Below are 14,393 nucleotides of genomic sequence, written 5' to 3' on the forward strand. Positions count from 1 at the left end.
CCAGCTCAATCTGCCAATATGCACTCTTTATGTCAATTGACGAGAGATACTTTGCATTGCGTAACCGATCCAAGATAGTGTTGATGTAGGGAAGTGGATAGGCATCGCGTTTGGTAATCTGATTGACCTTCCGAAAATCTATACAGAACCGATACTCGTTATTTGGCTTCTTCACCATCACAACTGGTGAAGACCACGCCGACCGCGACGGTTCAATTACGCCTAGAGTAAGCATTTTATCCACTTCCTCATTAATTTTCTCCTGAATGAACGGCGACACGGGATAGTACCGCTGTTTAATCGGTTGGTGATCACCCACGGTGATTTTGTGTTGTATGCCTCGTGCACACCCTAGCTCCGACCCCATTCTTTCAAAGAACTGTCCTATCATTTCTTTAAACTTTAACAACCCTTGTTCCGAAACCTTTTTATCAGCGATTGCTGATATGTGATCCGGTATTTGTCTCGAGCCGAAACAATAACGATTAGTCCGAAAACAAGGGATAATATCCATGTCCTTCCAAAAGTCAATTCCCAAGATGAGATCACTCTCTAAATTGGCCACCACCAATACCTTAATTAACTTCACGCGGTCGTTCAAAACAATTGGCAAATTGGCCGACCCCATAACCTTGCAACATTCCCCATTTGCAACCCTAACTGAAACACTACTTGGTGGTTCTAAAACTACACCGGATGAGCTTACTTTAGCCCACCCACTACAACCTAATACCGTTTGAGTGGCTCCCGAATCCAACAACGCAGAGAACTTAATTCCGTGTATCGATACGTCTAAATAGGGTCGCGGATCCCCCGTCTGCTTTGCGAAAAGCGCTTCAATCTTGGCCTTTTTAAATTCGGTACGAATAAGGTTAAGCCACTCCTGCCATGAATTATCCGCCGTTGCTCCCGTTACTGCTGAGATCGTGGTCCGGCTTTTCCACGATCCCCGTCCGCGTTTCCCGAACTGCAAGAGCACTGACTTTTTACCACATCTTTCTTCCCACATCGATAGCAAAACCTTTGTCTTCGCGGCTTTTTACATCCGGAAAAGTAGTGTCCCCGCTCGTTACAGTTCCAACAGACACTCTCGATCGGCTCAAGTTTAATGTCTGGCTCCGAAGTTCCGGGACCTGCAAGGTCTGGCTCTAATAAATTTACCTGATTTATTGCCGGACGAGTGACAGAAGCATATTGCTTAGAAACTTCCAGCTTTTTGCAAAGTTCTAAGAGGTGCTGGACGCTCGTAACATCGCTCAGCCCGAGACCGCGGATATAATATGGGGAAATATTCCGACGCAATACTTTTAGTTTCTCTTCCTCGGTAGGTTTTGTGGGGAGACGATTAAATAAATTCACCATGCAAGCGAAATAGTTGCCCACGCGTTCAGACGAGCTTTGAACCCGTGATCGGATCTCGCCCCATAAATCCGTTTCGTAATCGAAGGGCAAAAACTCCGCCCGCAACCGTTGCACAAAATCCGTCCATGTCGAAATTTCCGCCCGAACCGACCGGTACCAAATGAGGGCGCTACCTCCCAACAAATCTATAATTGAGTCGGTCAGTTGGGCCTCGGTACAGGAGCGTGCCACTCGGTACTCCTCCACCCGTTCAATAAACGCATTCACGCTTAGTCCGTCCTTCTCTCCGGTAAAAGTGATGCCCCATTTATAAACCGGTACTGGTGGTTGTGGATGACTACGAACCTGAACCGGCAAACCCTGGGCGCCCTCCACTATTGGGGATGGCAAACTTCCCATCGCTACAGAAGGGTCGGCACTCGAGAGTTTTAAGTTCAGGGACATGTCTATGTCATCCAATTCCTGAAGGATGTTGGCGATAGCGTTTTCGACAGCTTCGTCAGGTGTTTCCGAGCTAAGAGACTGCTGCACCCGAATTACCCGACCGTACAGATGGCGTAACTTGCTTTCAAAAACTCGGTGGTCATTACTATTTTTTTGCAAGCGCGCTACGGCTTCCAACGAATGCTATAATTCAACCACTTTCGTGTTGACAATTCTTAATTCATCCACCCTATCTAACTTTACGCTACTATCTAAGACGAGTTCCCCGAATGACTCGGTACGCAGCAGCTCAGACAATTTCCTCCGCAACGAGCTCAATGTTTCTGCCCTAACATCGGAAAAACCCCTTACTAATAGCTCATATCTTAATTCATCACGACCTAACCGATGTGGATCCATCTTTTAACAGTAATAACGACCAGAACGGCCAACCCGAATATTTCTAACTCAACGACAAATTCCCACACAATTCAGAAAACGTGGCCCCACGTTGGGCGCCAAAATATGTTACCTAAGTAACACAAGTTGGTGCCAGCCGGCTCTGGGTGTTGGGCGTGGGTGATCACAAAGAACTATAAACCGAAGTTATTGGGCGCCACTAGTTGTATAACCCCAACTAGAGGGAAAAAAAAGAAAGGAAAGAAAAAGGGGTTTCCCCGAAATTAAATTTTAATGGATTAAAATATTATATAACAAAGATTTAAAAAAATGTAGGAAATTAAAAATTATTAAAGAAATAAAAAAATACTATTCTATCTACGCTGGACAAGTAGACAGGAGAAAAGTGATTCTCTTATACCGATCACGTGCTCGGAATATTATTCTTTGTCGGCCGCAAACTCATAGATCTATGTTTTGTGACTGATATCGATAAGCGCAAAATTAATAACCGAATCTACCAACCGATATGTCCAGAGACGATTTACAACGAAATTATATATATTAAATTACAAAATGAGATCAGCAATATTACCTTTGATCGTGAGGCGATCAAACAAAAAAAATTGGAAGAAAGAGAACACACGAGACAGCAAAAAGGCTCGAGGTTAGGGGGTTCCGGCGCGTCCGTAATTAACAAAGGCTTGCCTGACCGTCTTTTCGATGAGGGGCTCCCTCAGAGGTAGCTGTTGACCTCGCAGATGGCGGGTTTGGTGATAACGGCGAAGGACCACGTCCGGAACGAGAGATGATGGGATGTTAGGTCCCCTCGAAGGTTTTACTCCCCCCAATTTGAAGCCTTTAAATCGAAATACACACTGAACCAAGAAAACAAAGAAAAGGGCTCATCAGAATCAATTCGGTACCTTTGATGTTGGGCGGCTTCCTCGTGTTAACAAAAGAATTTTGTCCTGCGAATCCGACTATTCGGCTACGGCGATGGTGCGAGCATTTACCACGAAAATCTTAGTGAAGCTGCACTCACAACGAATCACTCCATACGATACTTAAATTTTCACACTCGATGACCGCAAATCTCCACAATAATGTGAGATGATCTAAAATCTGATCACTCGAGATGACTCCCACAACGGAGCTAGGACAAAAGTGCTAGAACGATTTCCGTTCGGAGTTTTAAAGAACGAGACTCAGAAAAAAAGTGAAACGGAAACGAAAATTTAAAATTTACGCGCTAAACAGAAGATAAGAGGAAAACTAGGGAGTTTAGAAAGGTAACTAAGATTGACAATTACAGGTTAGATTCAAATTCAAAACAGATAAGAAAATGTAAACAATGACATGGGCAATTAAACTAAGGCCCCCATAGCCCACATGGGAACCCCTAGGGCAGGCAAAAGGAAATAAGGAGGCTATCCGGCCCTAACGGATAGCATTTCCGACGATTTTCCCAACTAAGTTATCAAGGTACCAACCTACGGTTTTAACCAGAAACATTTTCAGGACAGTGGGCACTAAAAGGCTGCGACATTCAGGTTTGCCCACAACTGAATGCGGGACGCACCGAGCCACATATAAGGAAGAAAAAAAAACATTTCTTTGTAAGGTTGACAAAAAAGCGGACATCACAGAAGGAACAGGAACATTGACGCTCCGACGTCAGCCGTTCACTCTGACGCCGTTAAGGGCATTAAAATTACACCCTGACCCGCCCTTCTAAGTCAGGGTGGATTTTCCAAACGTAACATTGTCTAAAAACAGATCACAGATGATCTCTTGCATAGAAATGAGAAAACGCTCATATAACACACAAAATAAGCTTTATTTTTGCTTAGAAAACTAAGCTTACTTTTATTACTATTATTATTCTTATTATTATTATTTCTATTATTATTATTATTATTATTATTATTATTATTATTGTTATTATTATTATTATTATTATTATTATTATTATTATTATTACCATTGTTATTATTATTTTTATTAACTTTTGTATAGTAAATGTTTTTATATCAGTTTTAAAATGAGTTATTAAATTTAAACATTTTCTTGTCTAAAAACACAGATCACAGATGATCTCTTGCATAGAAATGAGAAAACGCTCATATAACACACAAAATAAGCTTAATTTTACTTAGAAAACTAAGCTTACTTTCATTACTATTATTATTATTATTTATTAATATTATAATAATTATTATTATTACTATTATTATTGTTATTATTACTATTAATATTATTATTATTATTATTATTATTATTATTATTATTATTATTATTATTATTATTATTATTATTATTATTATTATTATTATTATTAAAAACTTATATTAAACAGACAAACGTATTCTGTCACAAAAGAGCTTATTATGTATCACTTTAAATAGAAGCAGTTTATCCTGTTTGTTCCTTTGCTTACATAAGAGCAAACTTTTATAAAGAGTAACCAAAGCCACATATTCTGACACAAAAAAACGAATTACGTTATAGACTTGACGAGAACGGCGTATCTTGGACTCTTATAGGACACTTATAGGAACAAAAAGTATCAGTTTGGATTAAAACAAATTATTTTTGTTGACTCTTAGTCCAAATTGTTCATCAGTTCAAACAAAAACGGCTTATTTTAGACGATCTTTTGCTTTGAACAAGAAAACTTACATCGAACAGACTAAAAACGTATAAATCTGGCATAAAAGAGCAATTTATGTATCACTTTGGATAAAGGCAGCTAATCCTATTCGTTTCATTGCTTAAAATAGACTAAATTGTTAATAAATCTAACAAAAACGCTGTATTTTGGCACAAAATACTAATTACATTATAGTTTTGACGAGAATAGCTTATTTGGAGTGATTCTATGCTTCCAAACGAGTAAATTTTTATTAAACATATGCCAAACATCATGTTTTTATCTTTTTACTAAAATTAAAGCTGATAAAATTTCCTACAAAATAGTAATTTGCATTTTTCATGTAGGACTAACCATAAGCGAGATATAAGCTTGAAAATAATTAATATTTGAAAAAAAAGTGCTTTAACAGAAAATGTCTTGGGATTTAAAATACACTTAATTTATTGGGACCAATACCTTATTGGAAGAAAAAGGAGGTGACATAAAAGTCACTGAAGTCTTCAGAGTCGATTTTAAACGCTGCATTTTCGTCTTCGTCTCAAACATTGAAAACAGAATTACATTTTTGTTCAGTAACAGTTACAGTTTTCGTATTGTTTTTTTGCTTATATCTCGAAAACTGTTACTCCTATAAATTTTTATCTTTTTTTCAAAATTAAAGCTGATAAAATTTCCTACAAAATAGTTATTTACATTTTTCTTGTAGGACCAAGCATAAATGAGTTATAGAGTTGGATATAAATAATATTTAACAAAAATTTGCTTTAAAATAAAATGCTTGAAAAACCGGAATTAAACTAAATTAATTGTGTCTAACACTTTAGTAGAGGAAAAAGAAAAAGACATAAAATTCACTAAAGGTTTCAGTGTCGTCTTTAGTCGTCATATTAAAAACAATAACATTAATAATAATAATACTAATAGTACTAAATTTGCTTATATGCAAACGCTTAATTAAGGTAACAGTGGTTTGGTTTCTTGCTTATATCTCGAAAACAGTTACTCCTATCAATTTTTATCTTTTTACTAAAATTAAAGCTGATAAAATTTCCTACAAAATAGTTATTTGCATTTTTCTTGTAGGACCAACCATAAGCGAGTTATAGAGTTGGATATAAATAATCTTTAACAAAAATTTGCTTTAAAATAAAATGTTTGAAAAACCTATATTAAAATAAATTAATTGGGTTTAACACTTTAGTAGAGGAAAAAGGAGAAGACATAAAGTCACCAAAGTCTTCAGAGTTGTTTTTAGTACTAAATTTGCTTATATGCAAGCGCTTAATTAAGGTAACAGTTTTTTGGTTTCTTGCTTATATCTCGAAAACAGTTTCTCCTATCAATTTTTATCTTTTTACTAAAATTAAAGCTGATAAAATTTTCTACAAAATAGTAATTTGCATTTTTCATGTAGGACTAACAATAATCGAGATAAAAGTTTGAAAATAATTAATATTTAAAAAAAAAGAGCTTTAACAGAAAATGTCTTGTGATTTAAAATACACTTAATTTATTGGGTCCAATACTTTATTAGAAGAAAAAGGAGGTGACATAAAAGTCACTGAAGTCTTCAGAGTCGATTTTAAATGCTGCATTTTCGTCTTCGTCTCAAACATTGAAAACTGAATTACATTTTTGTTCAGTAACTGTTACAGTTTTCACTTTGGTTTTTTGCTTATATCTCGAAAACAGTTACTCCTGTAAATTTTTATCTTTCCTTCAAAATTAAAGCTGACAAAATTTCCTACAAAATAGTTTTTAGCATTTTTTTTGTAGGACCAACCATAAGCGAGTTATAGAGTTGGATATAAATAATCTTTAACAAAAATTTGCTTTAAAATAAAATGTTTGAAAAACCGAAATTAAACTAAATTAATTGGGTCTAACACTTTAGTAGAGGAAAAAGAAGGAGACGTAAAAGTCACCAAAGTCTTCAGCGTCGTTTTTAATCGTCATATTAATAACAATAACATTAATAATAATAACACTAATAGTACTAAATTTGCTTATATGCAAACGCTTAATTAAGGTAACAGTTTTTTAATTTCTTGCTTATATCTCGAAAACAGTTACTCCTATCAATTTTTATCTTTTTACTAAAATTCAAGCTGATCAAATTTCCTACAAAATGTTTATTTGCATTTTTCGTGTAGGACTAACCATAAGTGAGATATAAGTTTAAAAATAATTAATATTTAAAAAAAAGTGCTTTAACAGAAAATGTCTTGTGATGTAAAATACACTTAATTTATTGGGTCCAATACTTTATTAGAAGAAAAAGGAGGTGACATAAAAGTCACTGAAGTCTTCAGAGTCGTTTTTAAATGCTGCATTTTCGTCTTCGTCTCAAACATTGAAAACTGAATTACATTTTTGTTCAGTAACAGTTACAGTTTTCTTATTGGTTTTTTGCTTATATCTCGAAAACAGTTACTCCTATCAAATTTTATCTTTCTTCCAAAATTAAAGCTGATAAAATTTCCAACAAAATAGTTAATTACATTTTTCTTGTAGGACCAAGCATAAACGAGTTATAGAGTTGGATATAAATAATATTTAACAAAAATTTGCTTTAAAATAAAATGCTTGAAAAACCGGAATTAAACTAAATTAATTGTGTCTAACACTTTAGTAGAGGAAAAAGGAGAAGACATAAAAGTCACTAAATGTTTCAGAGTCGTCTTTAGTCGTCATATTAATAACAATAACATTAATAATAATAATACTAATAGGACTAAATTTGCTTATATGCAAACGCTTAATTAAGGTAACAGTTTTTTGGTTTCTTGCTTATATCTCGAAAACAGTTACTCCTATCAATTTTTATCTTTTTTTCAAAATCAAAACTGATAAAATTTCCTACAAAATAGTTATTTGCATTTTTTTGTAGGACCAACCATAAGCGAGTTATAGAGTTGGATATAAATAATCTTTAACAAAAATTTGCTTTAAAATAAAATGTTTGAAAAACCGATATTAAAATAAATTAATTGGGTTTAACACTTTAGTAGAGGAAAAAGGAGAAGACATAAAGTCACCAAAGTCTTCAGAGTTGTTTTTAGTACTAAATTTGCTTATATGCAAGCGCTTAATTAAGGTAACAGTTTTTTGGTTTCTTGCTTATATCTCGAAAACAGTTTCTCCTATCAATTTTTATCTTTTTACTAAAATTAAAGCTGATAAAATTTTCTACAAAATAGTAATTTGCATTTTTCATGTAGGACTAACCATAAGTGAGATATAAGTTTAAAAATAATTAATATTTAAAAAAAAGTGCTTTAACAGAAAATGTCTTGTGATGTAAAATACACTTAATTTATTGGGTCCAATACTTTATTAGAAGAAAAAGGAGGTGACATAAAAGTCACTGAAGTCTTCAGAGTCGTTTTTAAATGCTGCATTTTCGTCTTCGTCTCAAACATTGAAAACTGAATTACATTTTTGTTCAGTAACAGTTACAGTTTTCTTATTGGTTTTTTGCTTATATCTCGAAAACTGTTACTCCAATCAATTTTTATCTTTCTTTCAAAATTAAAGCTGATAAAATTTCCTACAAAATTGTTATTTGCATTTTTCTTGTAGGACCAACCATAAGCGAGTTATAGAGTTGGATATAAATAATATTTTACAAAAATTTGCTTTAAAATAAAATGTTTGAAAAACTGAAATTAAACTAATTTAATTGTGTCTAACACTTTAGTAGAGGAAAAAGAAAAAGACATAAAAGTCACTAAAGGTTTCAGTGTCGTCTTTAGTCGTCATATTAATAACATAAACATTAATAATAATAATACTAATAGTACTAAATTTGCTTATATGCAAACGCTTAATTAAGGTAACAGTGTTTTGGTTTCTTGCTTATATCTTGAAAACATTTAGTCCTATCAATTTTTATCTTTTTACAAAAATTAAAGCTGATAAAATTTCCTACAAAATAGTTATTTGCATCTTTTTTGTAAGACCAACCATAAGCGAGTTATAGAGTTGGATATAAATAATCTTTAACAAAAATTTGCTTTAAAATAAAATGTTTGAAAAACCGAAATTAAACTAAAAATTAATTGAGTCTAACACTTTAGTATAGGAAAAAGGAGAAGACATAAAAGTCACCAAAGTCTTCAGGGTCGTTTTTAGTCGTCATATTAATAACAATAACATTAATAATAATAATACTAATAGTACTAAATTTGCTTATACGCAAGCGCTTTATTAAGGTAACAGTTTTTTGGTTTCTTGCTTATATCTCGAAAACAGTTAATCCTATCAATTTTTATCTTTTTACTAAAATTAAAGCTGATAAAATTTCCTACAAAATAGTTATTTGCATTTTTCTTGTAGGACCAAGCATAAGCGAGTTATAGAGATGGATATAAATAATATTTAACAAAAATTTGCTTTTAAATAAAATGTTCGAAATACTGAAATTAAACTAAATTAATTGTGTCTAACACTTTAGTAGAGGAAAAAGAAGAAGACATAAAAGTCACTAAAGGTTTCAGAGTCGTCTTTAATTGTCATATTAACAATAACATTAATAATAATAATACTAATAGTACTAAATTTGCTTATATGCAAACGCTTAATTAAGTTAACAGTTTTTTGGTTTTTTGCTTATATCTCGAAAACAGTTACTCCTATCAATTTTTATCTTTTTACTAAAATTAAAGCTGATAAAATTTCCTACAAAATAGTTATTTGCATTTTTCATGTAGGACTAACCATAAGCGAGATGTAAGTTTAAAAATAATCAATATTTAAAAAAAAAGTGCTTTAACAGAAAATGTCTTGTGATTTAAAATACACTTAATTTATTGGGTCCAATACTTTATTAGAAGAATAAGGAGGTGACTTAAAAGTCACTGAAGTTTTCAGAGTCGTTTTTAAATGCTGCATTTTCGTCTTCGTCTCAAACATTGAAAACTGAATTACATTTTTGTTCAGTAACTGTTACAGTTTTCACTTTGTTTTTTTGCTTATATCTCGAAAACAGTTACTCCTATAAATTTTTATCTTTCCTTCAAAATTAAAGCTGATAAAATTTCCTACAAAATAGTTTTTAGCATTTTTTTTGTAGAACCAACCATAAGGGAGTTATAGAGTTGGATGTAAATAATCTTTAACAAAAATTTGCTTTAAAATAAAATGTTTGAAATACCGAAATTAAACTAAATTAATTGAGTCTAACACTTTAGTATAGGAAAAAGGAGAAGACATAAAAGTCACCAAAGTCTTCAGAGTCGTTTTTAGTCGTCATATTAATAACAATAACATTAATAATAATAATACTAATAGTACTGAATTTGCTTATATGCAAACGCTTAATTAAGGTAACAGTGTTTTGGTTTCTTGCTTATATCTCGAAAACAGTTACTCCTATCAATTTTTATCTTTTTACTAAAATTAAAGCTGATAAAATTTCCTACAAAATGGTTATTTGCATTTCTTTTGTAAGACCAACCATAAGCGAGTTATAGAGTTGGATATAAATAATCTTTAACAAAAATTTGCTTTAAAATAATATGTTTGAAAAACCGAAATTAAACTAAATTAATTGAGTCTAACACTTTAGTGTAGAAAAAAGGAGAAGACATAAAAGTCACCAAAGTCTTCAGAGTCGTTTTTAGTCGTCATATTAATAACAATAACATTAATAATAATAATACTAATAGTATTAAATTTGCTTATATGCAAGCGCTTTATTAAGGTAACAGTTTTTTGGTTTCTTGCTTATACCTCGAAAACAGTTACTCCTATCAATTTTTATCTTTTGACTAAAAGTAAAGCTGATAAAATTTCCTACAAAATAATTATTTGCATTTTTCTTGTAGGACCAAGCATAAGCGAGTTATAGAGATGGATATAAATAATATTTAACAAAAATTTGCTTTAAAATAAAATGTTTGACATACTGAAATTAAACTAAATTAATTGGGTCTAACACTTTACTAGAGGAAAATGGAGAAGACATAAAAGTCACCAAAGTCTTCAGAGTTGCTTTTAGTACTAAATTTGCTTATATGCAAGCGCTTAATTAAGGTAACAGTTTTTTGGTTTCTTGCTTATATCTCGAAAACAGTTACTCCAATCAATTTTTATCTTTTTACTAAAATTAAAGCTGATAAAATTTCCTACAAAATAGTAATTTGCATTTTTCATGTAGGACTAACTATAATCGAGATATAAGTTCGAAAATAATTAATATTTAAAAAAAAAGAGCTTTAACAGAAAATGTCTTGTGATTTAAAATACACTTAATTTATTGGGTCCAATACTTTATTAGAAGAAAAAGGAGGTGACATAAAAGTCACTGAAGTCTTCAGAGTCGATTTTAAATGCTGCATTTTCGTCTTCGTCTCAAACGTTGAAAACTGAATTACATTTTTGTTCAGTAACTGTTACAGTTTTCACTTTGGTTTTTTGCTTATATCTCGAAAACTGTTACTCCTATCAATTTTTATCTTTTTTTCAAAATTAAAGCTGATAAAATTTCCTACAAAATTGTTATTTGCATTTTTCTTGTAGGACCAAGCATAAGCGAGTTATAGAGATGGATATAAATAATATTTAACAAAAATTTGCTTTTAAATAAAATGTTTGAAATACTGAAATTAAACTAAATTAATTGTGTCTAACACTTTAGTAGAGGAAAAAGAAGAAGACATAAAAGTCACTAAAGGTTTCAGAGTCGTCTTTAATTGTCATATTAACAATAACATTAATAATAATAATACTAATAGTACTAAATTTGCTTATATGCAAACGCTTAATTAAGTTAACAGTTTTTTGGTTTTTTGCTTATATCTCGAAAACTGTTACTCCTATCAATTTTTATCTTTTTTTCAAAATTAAAGCTGATAAAATTTCCTACAAAATTGTTATTTGCATTTTTCTTGTAGGACCAACCATAAGCGAGTTATAGAGTTGGATATAAATAATATTTTACAAAAATTTGCTTTAAAATAAAATGTTTGAAAAACTGAAATTAAACTAATTTAATTGTGTCTAACACTTTAGTAGAGGAAAAAGAAAAAGACATAAAAGTCACTAATGGTTTCAGAGTCGTCTTTAGTCGTCATATTAATAACATAAACATTAATAATAATAATACTAATAGTACTAAATTTGCTTATATGCAAACGCTTAATTAAGGTAACAGTGTTTTGGTTTCTTGCTTATATCTCGAAAACAGTTACTCCAATGAATTTTTATCTTTTTACTAAAATTAAAGCTGATGAAATTTCCTACAAAATAGTTATTTGCATCTCTTTTGTAAGACCAACCATAAGCGAGTTATAGAGTTGGATATAAATAATCTTTAACAAAAATTTGCTTTAATATAAAATGTTTGTAAAACCGAAATTAAACTAAAAATTAATTGAGTCTAACACTTTAGTATAGGAAAAAGGAGAAGACATAAAAGTCACCAAAGTCTTCAGAGTCGTTTTTAGTCGTCATATTAATAACAATAACATTAATAATAATAATACTAATAGTACTAAATTTGCTTATACGCAAGCGCTTTATTAAGGTAACAGTTTTTTGGTTTCTTGCTTATATCTCGAAAACAGTTAATCCTATCAATTTTTATCTTTTTACTAAAATTAAAGCTGATAAAATTTCCTACAAAATAGTTATTTGCATTTTTCTTGTAGGACCAAGCATAAGCGAGTTATAGAGATGGATATAAATAATATTTAACAAAAATTTGCTTTAAAATAAAATGTTTGAAATACTGAAATTAAACTAAATTAATTGTGTCTAACACTTTAGTAGAGGAAAAAGAAGAAGACATAAAAGTCACTAAAGGTTTCAGAGTCGTCTTTAATTGTCATATTAATAACAATAACATTAATAATAATAATACTAATAGTACTAAATTTGCTTATATGCAAGCGCTTAATTAAGGTAACAGTTTTTTGGTTTCTTGCTTATATCTCGAAAACAGTTACTCCAATCAATTTTTATCTTTTTACTAAAATTAAAGCTGATAAAATTTCCTACAAAATAGTTATTTGCATTTTTCATGTAGGACTAACCATAAGCGAGATGTAAGTTTAAAAATAATCAATATTTAAAAAAAAGTGCTTTAACAGAAAATGTCTTGTGATTTAAAATACACTTAATTTATTGGGTCCAATACTTTATTAGAAGAATAAGGAGGTGACTTAAAAGTCACTGAAGTCTTCAGAGTCGTTTTTAAATGCTGCATTTTCGTCTTCGTCTCAAACATTGAAAACTGAATTACATTTTTGTTCAGTAACTGTTACAGTTTTCACTTTGGTTTTTTGCTTATATCTCGAAAACAGTTACTCCTATAAATTTTTATCTTTCCTTCAAAATTAAAGCTGATAAAATTTCCTACAAAATAGTTTTTAGCATATTTTTTGTAGAACCAACCATAAGGGAGTTATAGAGTTGGATGTAAATAATCTTTAACAAAAATTTGCTTTAAAATAAAATGTTTGAAATACCGAAATTAAACTAAATTAATTGAGTCTAACACTTTAGTATAGGAAAAAGGAGAAGACATAAAAGTCACCAAAGTCTTCAGAGTCGTTTTTAGTCGTCATATTAATAACAATAACATTAATAATAATAATACTAATAGTACTGAATTTGCTTATATGCAAACGCTTAATTAAGGTAACAGTGTTTTGGTTTCTTGCTTATATCTCGAAAACAGTTACTCCTATCAATTTTTATCTTTTTACTAAAATTAAAGCTGATAAAATTTCCTACAAAATAGTTATTTGCATTTCTTTTGTAAGACCAACCATAAGCGAGTTATAGAGTTGGATATAAATAATCTTTAACAAAAATTTGCTTTAAAATAAAATGTTTGAAAAACTGAAATTAAACTAAATTAATTGTGTCTAACACTTTAGTGAAGGAAAATGGAGAAGACATAAAAGTCTCTAAAGGTTTCAGAATTGTCTTTAGTCGTCATATTAATAACAATAACATTAATAATAATAAAACTAATAGTACTAAATTTGCTTATATGCAAACGCTGCATTAAGGTAATAGTTTTTTGGTTTCTTGCTTATATCTCGAAAATAGTTACTCCTATCAATTTTTAACTTTTCACCAAAATTAAAGATGATAAAATTTCCTGCAAAAGAGTTATTTGCATTTTTCATGTAGAACAAACCATAAGCGAGATATAAGTTTGAAAATAATTAATAATTAAAAAAAATGTGTTTTAGCAGAAAATGTCTTGTGATTTAAAATACACTTAATTTATTGGGTCCAATACTTAATTAGAAGAAAAAGGAGGTGCAAATAACTATTTTGTTGGAAATTTTATCAGCTTTAATTGTGAAAGAAAGATAAAATTTGATAGGAGTAACTGTTTTCGAGATATAAGCAAAAAACCAATAAGAAAACTGTAACTGTTACTGAACAAAAATGTAATTCAGTTTTCAATGTTTGAGACGAAGACAAAAATGCAGCATTTAAAAACGACTCTGAAGACTTCAGTGACTTTTATGTCACCTTCTTTTTCTTCTAATAAAGTATTGGACCCAATAAATTAAGTGTATTTTAAACCACA

General features: G+C 30.7%; 1 long non-coding RNA gene across 1 annotated transcript; it reads right to left on the reverse strand.

Moving 5' to 3' along the window:
* Positions 1-2,305: 2,305 nt before the first annotated feature.
* On the reverse strand, positions 2,306-3,943 carry LOC135267414 (uncharacterized). The gene is made up of 2 exons (XR_010335843.1): positions 3,111-3,943; positions 2,306-3,043 (listed from the first exon to the last, which is right to left on the reverse strand). It is a non-coding gene; the product is annotated as an uncharacterized LOC135267414 (long non-coding RNA).
* Between the last annotated feature and the right edge of the window lie 10,450 nt (positions 3,944-14,393).

The sequence above is a fragment of the Tribolium castaneum genome, unplaced genomic scaffold, assembly GCF_031307605.1.
Source record: "Tribolium castaneum strain GA2 unplaced genomic scaffold, icTriCast1.1 ptg000022l, whole genome shotgun sequence".
NCBI classification, from domain to species: Eukaryota; Metazoa; Arthropoda; class Insecta; order Coleoptera; family Tenebrionidae; genus Tribolium; species Tribolium castaneum.